Source organism: Mytilus trossulus, chromosome 1, assembly GCF_036588685.1.
Source record: "Mytilus trossulus isolate FHL-02 chromosome 1, PNRI_Mtr1.1.1.hap1, whole genome shotgun sequence".
Lineage (NCBI taxonomy): Eukaryota > Metazoa > Mollusca > Bivalvia > Mytilida > Mytilidae > Mytilus > Mytilus trossulus.
This window is the reverse complement of record NC_086373.1, coordinates 96253009-96261502: the sequence shown is the minus strand read 5'-3', so window position 1 is coordinate 96261502 and position 8494 is coordinate 96253009. Positions and strand designations below refer to the sequence as shown.

Genomic DNA, 8494 nt, shown 5'->3' with positions numbered 1-8494 from the left:
CATTAATGTTTCCAAGGGGCTTAACTCTTTTAAAATACTTGATTGCTGAAATAAACCAATGGTATTTTATAAGAGCAGAGACACATATTATATGTCTCTGATAAGAGTCATAAAGATATGTACATGTGAGAGCGCTAACTAGGCTGGACAGAGGGACACCTGGTATTTCAATGTCTACTGCAACACATCACCTGGGGACAAAAAACATGAATAAACCATAGAAGACATCTTAAGTCAACATTAAATCTTGAACAATAGTCATTAGAGAATTGTCTATTACATCTGCCAAGCCCTTATAATAAACTCACCCATTATTAGTCCTTATTAGTATAAGTAGTCATGCATATAAGGTTTAAATTAAATTTTTATTGAAGATACAAATTCCTATGGTATGGAGGCTAGAATTCTTGATTTTGTAGATTATGTCATATGTTACAGTTTGCTTTTTTTTTTTTTAATAGTTAACTTCATACTTTCGAAGTGGTTCAGGACTCTTACATCCCATCAATGTGTTGTTTGTATTGTATTTCATTTTTGCTGGTGTATTTTGTACGTGTTACTTTTTGTGTTTCTTTAGTACGTATGACATGGCTCTGTACTTTTAAAGATCTCGCCATTATGCTATTGTTCTATTATAATGCCACTATGTTACTGTTGTATTATAATTTTGAAAATACTTTGAATGACAAAATTCTTTTACTCGCGTAGTCTAAGGTATTAACCATATGTGGATTCTTAAAAATTCTTAAGAACTTCTGGATAATTTTCTGAAATTTAGTTTGAACAAAACTTTTGATTTTTCAACCCTGAATACAGACATTCCCTATGTGAAAATATAATTTTGAAAAATACTTTGAACAACAAAATAATTTTACATTTCTTCATGTGTGACATTTACATTTTGAGGTCAAACACGCATCTCTACACTAGAGTTGATGTGAATGCAGTCACAGAACTTCCAATATTTCAATCCTTAATGGGTTGATTTAAAATACATATAAGTATATATAAGTAAAGAATGAGGTTGTTAAACTTGATAGCTGCTTTTTGTTCTTCTTTGTTGAATATTTGTTTGTTTTTGTTCCAATTGAGATTGTGACACACTCACAGTGAAGACTGCTGTACCCCTATTTTGTCAAGTTTACCTATTTTGTCTGTTTTGTTCATGCATCGTTGTAAATATAATGGAATTTGATGAGATTGTCATACAAGTGAGAGGTTAAGCACTATAAAACCAGGTTCAATCCAGCATTTTGAAAATGCCTGTACCAAGTCAGGAATATGACATTTGTTGTCCATTCGATCATTTGATTTTGCTATTAGATTAGAGACTTTCAGTTTTAAATTTTTCTCAGAGTTCAGTATTTTTGTGATTTTTCTTTCAGGACTTGTTGACTTTTGTTTTCTAATAAAACCTCCTTTAAATAAATATTAGGGGATTTATGTCTCAGAACTGTAATTTCCCATTGATTTTCACCATTTCAGTATTCCCTGTAAAAAGGGAATTAATAGATGATGTGAAGGTGGCAAACAAAATTTAAATTTCAAAATGTCAATAAAAAGTTAAACAGTACAACTCTTCTTGAGCAAAAAACAAACCAAAATTACAATGGGTCAGTACAGATCTTTCCATTGATATCTCTGTAATTATCTCTGCAAATGAAACATCACTCATTCTCTTGATTTTAAACTCCTTTTGATTGAAACAGGTGTAACATGGCAGGTGTCTCCAGAGGAGCATCTGACTGTATCCCATTTGCGAAGGGTTTGTGTTGTCAAATCTTTTAAGTTGTTGGTGTAGTGCTTTGTGGAATGTTGATATTTTTATTTCGATATTTATATATATTTTTTTTTCTTTCACTGTTTATAATAATTGTGGTTTGGATTTCAATAATTGGTCCTTCGTCATTGGGTCCGAGTACACAGTTATTTCGTAGTGCATTTCTTTTAGACAATAAATGAAAATTTAAAAAATCCCACCTGCGCTTTCTCAATAATATTTTTACAGTGTGTTGTACTACTTTTGGGACAAATTATATCAAAATTATAGAAAACTTCATCAGCTCTAACTCAAAATATGGACAATTGTAAGTTGAGGGGGTCTTGAAATCTTTTGACAGCTTCCGAAGTGCTAATTTTTTTACCTTTTTCAGCTGAACCTAATCACTACTTTACATTAATATTTATGACCCAAATTTTTAACGATAACTGTGTACTCTGACCTAATAAGATAGAAAAAGTTGACCAATCTTAATAAAACTTGATATGACTGAAGCTTAATATATTATAAGACTACTAACAAAGTTTCATAGCAATAGGATATATATTAAAGACAATACCATTAATTCTATATTCAACTTTGCGTGTTAAATTTAGACGTTAAAATTGAGAAATTTCAACTATCAACATTTGGGGCTTTTAAAATTGAAATATTGCAAAAAAAATCTTTTAAAATGCCTTAATATATACTATATTATGTATTTAAAGCAATAGAATACTCATTTGATATATCAGACTTAGCATGTGATGAAGCTATAGGAAATAAAAAATTGTTTCTTTTCTATCATTTCTATACTCAAGTGACATGATACAATAAATCTGAGCACAAAAAGGCTATTACATTCAACTTTTTTAGCAGACAGTATGGTCTGATACAAAGATTTTTCACTTTTTAGTGAAAAATTGCATGCAATTTTAGTCTCAACAGGCTTATATTTGAACCACATGCTATCCTGCAGAAGTAAAGAGAGATATTATGTGAAATAAAACAGGTACAAAAGACATTGTTAAATGCTTTTTATACAAATTTCGTGAGGTCTTTATTATGGACTTCAACTTTTATGTGCCATGCTCCTAACATTTAACTTGATCCAAACAGGGCGTTAGAAGAGGGTCATTTATACAACACATTTTGCTCATATTGTCTGAGATAATCTTCTTTTCTTAAGATTCAGAGTTCACAAATGAGTAATACAACTGGATTAAACATTGAAACACAAAAATTGACACATAAAAATATGTCAGATAGAAAGTCAGAATGCCACTTGTGCATCAAAATTGAAAAAGCTATGAAATGCTTATTTTGACCATATAATGCCAAAATTGGTCATTTTTGCAGAAATTCTATCAAATAAAAATTCTAATCCTTTAGTTTTATGCTATTTGACAAATTGAAACCATCAAAACATTTAGGGAAGTTGCCAAAGTACAGATTCTATATTTCCTGATTTCACCTCTTAGGTCCGAGTACACAGTTATTTCGTAGTGCATTTCTTTTAGATAATAAATGAAAATTTAAAAAATCTCACCTGCGCTTTCTCAATAATATTTTTACAGTGTGTTGTACTACTTTTGGGACAAATTATATCAAAATAATAGAAAACTTCATCAGCTCTAACTCAAAATATGGACAATTGTAAGTTGAGGGGGTCTTGAAATCTTTTGACAGCTTCTGAAGTGCTAATTTTTTACCTTTTCAGCTGGACCTAATCACTAATTTACATTAATATTTATGACCCAAATTTTTTTACAGTGTCATTTCACCCCCCGACTTGCAATATGAGGCATAAAACATGGAGAAATAAATTTGGAAGGGGTATAACAAACATTGGCAAGTAACACACTGTCCACACTAAGGACTATATTCGTGGAAAATCAAAGGACGATAACTGTGTACTCGGACCATTGGTCTGTCAGGAAAACCCTTCAGCAATACTACCTCCTTACGATACTTTATGTACTTAGTCACAATCATCTATAATACTAAAATTACGAGGTCCAATTTGTCAGCCGTCATCACGTAAAAACGATGAATCAACGAATTCAACTTTATATATAACTAATATAGTACAAAGGTGTAGATTAAAAATTACACCACTCCAGGCCCTTTTGTTTTCCACGTAATTAATATTGCCAATAATTAAGAAGTTCCGGGTCGAGTCCGATACCGATACCAATAGTATATTCATCTGTTACCTGTTACCTTATCTGTACGTTCCGCATTTGACCAGGCGCACCACCAAACGGTGTATTCAGGATATGCTATATTCACGGGTCATAATCACAGGGTTGACACTACTAAATTGTCAAATTGTAACTTATTGTAGTATTTTAATCAGTAAGACTTTACAAGATAACAATACGAATACTAAAATGAGGCGTATAGGTACAGTTTTCAATTTGTTAGCGGGCATGACGTAAAACAACGAATCAAAGAATTCAACTTTATTTATAACTAATATGGGACAATGCTGTTGATTAAAAAAATACTCCATCCCAGGACCTTTTGTTTTCCAAATAATTAATATTACCAATAATTGATAAGTTCCAGTTGGGCGGGTTCAAACAGAAAGATTTGAAAGCAGAGAAAACTGTGATAACTATCTTATAATCGGCATGACTTTATCAGATGACAATACTAATACAAAAATTAGTCTTGCGCATAGTTATAAACTTTAATTCAGTCACGGACCCGCGATATCACGGGTGTTTTCTAGTATATCTAAAATATCTCATGCTGCTAATATTCACTAATAATGATCTAAATACGTAGCATGTTTTAAATTGTGATCAATTCACCAATTATTTTTGAGAAGAAAGACACAAGAAATGACGATAAAAAATTCATAATGTTTATTTAAAAAAATATGCAATGTTAGAAACAGAATATTTTGCTTTCTACCATACAAACAAAACAATAATGCTGATTATGACAAATACACAATTATATGGGTAACTACAAATAGGCTTGTATTTATAATTTATAAACTCAACATTACACAAGGCACAATGTCAAAATTAGAATCACAGTGATATATTTTACATCTTTTTGATGTTCTTACATGAATTTTAACATTTATAAAATAATTCCTGTTTATTGTAATATAAATATCTACATAACAATTTTATTGCCAATAGGTGTCATCATATGTTCATTGTACATGTATTTTAAATATTTTGTTTCAGGATCTCTCTGGTGGGTGACCTTGGGTCATACTTTCACAAGCTTATATCCATAGGCGGATCCAGGGGGCCCGGGCCCCCCCTTTCTTTGGAAAAATTTTGTTGATTATATAGGGAATCATTGAAGCATGACTGAGGCGGGCCCCCTCTTAAGTCAGTCAGAGCCCCCCCCCCCCCCCCCCCCCTTTAGAAAAAGTTCTGGATCTGCCACTGGTATCTAAACATAAAAATCTGATTCAAGTGTCCCCTTTGTCCCTCTGAGTCCTTCATATATGTATACAGTACAATGCAAATTAGATCAAACACTAAAAATGGATTTTGTTGGTGCATATAATAATAAAATTACCCATGGGCATTCAGATTCTGACATTGAAATGGTTCAAAGACATATATAGTATTTGAAGTCTTGCATACCAGTTTATTATTCACAGCAACAATCTAAAGAGATATTTCTATTTTTTACATTTTTTGGCTGTGAAGTTTGATTTTCAGTTTTTTGCTGACTAAAGTTCCTTCTCATGATAGCAAAACTGGCTTTATTATCATAAACATCCCTGATATGAAATACCATTGGTAATAACATGGTTTTAGTCGTTTTATGAATTAAATGTTCAGCTTCATTATAGAAAAAAAATTACTAGCCAATTGATTTTGTAGAACTTTGTATGTTAACATCTTTCTTATTCTCTGAACAAACAAATTGGTTTTTTGTAAATAAATGAGTATGTTTTTTTTATGTATGAATTACATGGGGTCGTAAGGCTTATCCTTACAAATTTTTACTAAAAATGAAGGCAAATCTCAAATGGAACCTCATAACTATGATTTCTAAAACATTTAACCTTTCATTCAAGGTCCATTTGACATCATGAAAACAATACAGAATTTTATTTACACAGTTAGTATATTTTTATTTTCTGAAATAAGTATATTTATGATTGAATTACTCCCCTTTTGATGCTGTGAAATGCTTGATTATTGGATTTGAGTTCACTAGTGAAAGTGACATTCAATTTGAAATTGAATTTTAATTCATGAGCTGGATGAATTTTTCCACAATTTTTTCGTGAGTAGAACTGAAATGTTTTTAAATGTTGTGAACTAGAACCCTGGTAAACCAATATATATACAATATTAGGTCAATGAAAGAAAAATATTAACTTTTTAGTATGAGGCTGAGAAACTAGGGAAGAGCGAGGTTTTACTGAACCCTTCGCAAGTTTTGCGCTGAGTACAAAAAAGTTTATATGTTTTATGACATTGACCTAATATTGTTTTTATACTGCAACTTAAATTAATTAACTGATAGCTTTTTCAATCGTAATACAAATATCAAACTTATTTTCATCCCTATATAGCTATGTTAAGTACTATATTTAGGAAATAAACACAACTAGTTGCAGTACAAATATTTCTTACTCAAAACTTTCTTTTACTATCACAACTAGCTTCATTACATTAAATGCTAAACTGAACAAAATATTTAAAAAAAAAATGATATATTTCGTTAATACAGTTGAATTCTAAAATGTTACTGACTTTGGCACAAAAACATTTGAGAAACAACATGATATGAACACAATTATTATTCCAATGAGATATGTTGGATTTCAGAAATTCTATATGATTGCTCCTTCAAAGTACAAACAGCATGGACAAAGAAAATATATGCAGAATGATTGATTATCAAATATCTAAGTAGACCCATCCAACATAGACATAAAAGATATATGCAAAAGTTGACTATCAAATAAAATGGCATCTACAAATGCTCTTTATACATTTATATTTGTTCCCATGATAAAACTATGTTCAGAAAAAATACTTATATTAAATCAATTTACAAGTAATAAAATGTATAGGTAATAAACAGAGCACTATAAACAATGATCATAACGTTCAATAATATGGTTTATATGAAAGACTTGTTAGTTGTATTATTTGATTTTATAATTGGTCTTCTCTTGTCTTTTCTGTCAAAAACAAACTGCAATGATACAAAAAATAAATGTAACATTTCTTTAAACACTAGGAACTTATGATAATTACAAATTAATTTCAACATAAGTAGACAGAACATATAATTCAATCAGATAAAAAAAAAACCTGCACCTACATGAATACAAATATCTACTGAGACTGTCACAAGAACTATTCAAAACATATTTCTGTTTAGGGGCCAGCTGAAGCCTGCCTCCGGGTGCAGGAACAGTATTTTCTCACGGAGTTGAAGACCTGTTGATGGCCTTAGTATTTTTTCTGCTTTTGTCAGGTTGTTGTCTCTTTGATACATTCCCCATTTCCATTTAGTGATTCTCTGTTTTATTTTAAGCTTTTTAGTATCAAAATTGCTGTGAATTAAGATTTCTCATAATTAAAAGCAGTACATTGACCTATTGTTGCTAACCTCTAAGTCATTTGGTTTCATGTATATTTAAAGTTTTTTCATTGGTTTTAATACCACAACTGGATCCTTATATCCTTGTATATCATCACATCACACCATTTAGAATAACATTAACTAATCAAATGACAAGAAATTTTCTAGATGTATTTGACTGACTAGAACCATTTGTTTCTGAATCTACATCAGAATTGTATGATTAAATCAGAGAGATTAATTAAATATGAAGAGACAACTGATTGAAGAAACCTTGTAATATCTTTTTATATCTACTATTCATCAATTGAATTTTTGTTGTTCAATCTTTTTGATCAGAGTTAATAATAGATAGCTTATCATGAAAGGATAGAAAAACATGCAAAAGCCTGATTTATTTTACAATCAGATGTATGTTTTATGCATAATTGATTGCTGCCATCAGCATTTAAAAAGGGTCATAACTCCTAAGAAAGATAAACTAGACTCAATTTATAGCAATTGCTCCAAATTGAATTGACATAAAAGGCATACAGGGATTAAAAGATCATTAATCATGTAAAAATTCATAAAGACTTGTTAAATTTGAATAATTTACCCTTCAGAATAAGGATTTACTTAATTTTTCAATTTTATACACTATAATGAGAAAACGCACTATACCTAGTACATGCACATACCGGTTCAGTTCAGTTTCTCTTAAAAGTCAGAATAATATAAAACTTGATTCTTGGTCCATAGCAATCAATAAATGTATGCATTTACCAATTACAGAGGCCATGCATACTGGAGCATGTCACTGGTCAGTAAATACTTGGGAATCTGTATACAGAGTCTAAAATCACTACTTTTTTTTTTAACTTGAAAAGATTTGGTATATCATTTCAGAGGAGATGAAATTTGAAAATACCAATCAGAATATTAGAAGATGTTTGTGGCTATTAAAGACAATGAATAATAATAAACATGATTCACACCAAGGCAAAACATCCTAACAAATTTTGAGTTAAAAAGATACTCACTGATCAAATCAATTTGTTACAACTAGATTTCCCTAGAAACCAATATGGCTGCCGAGCAGTTAACACCTTAGAAAGTTAGCTCCCAGTTTTTGCAGCTTTATGACAAATTTAGGAAGACACTGTCTGTGAA

The 8494-nt window shown here is 30.6% G+C and overlaps 1 protein-coding gene across 6 annotated transcripts in view; it reads right to left on the bottom strand.

Moving 5' to 3' along the window:
• Positions 1-5151: 5151 nt before the first annotated feature.
• LOC134691959 (protein FAM110B-like) overlaps positions 5152-8494 on the bottom strand; it is a 30975-nt gene continuing 27632 nt past the window's right edge. For all 6 annotated transcript variants that reach the window (XM_063552301.1, XM_063552317.1, XM_063552302.1 and 3 more), the window contains one exon: positions 5152-6949. The gene's annotated coding sequence lies outside the window, so the exon portion shown is untranslated. The remainder of the gene's footprint in view (positions 6950-8494) is intronic.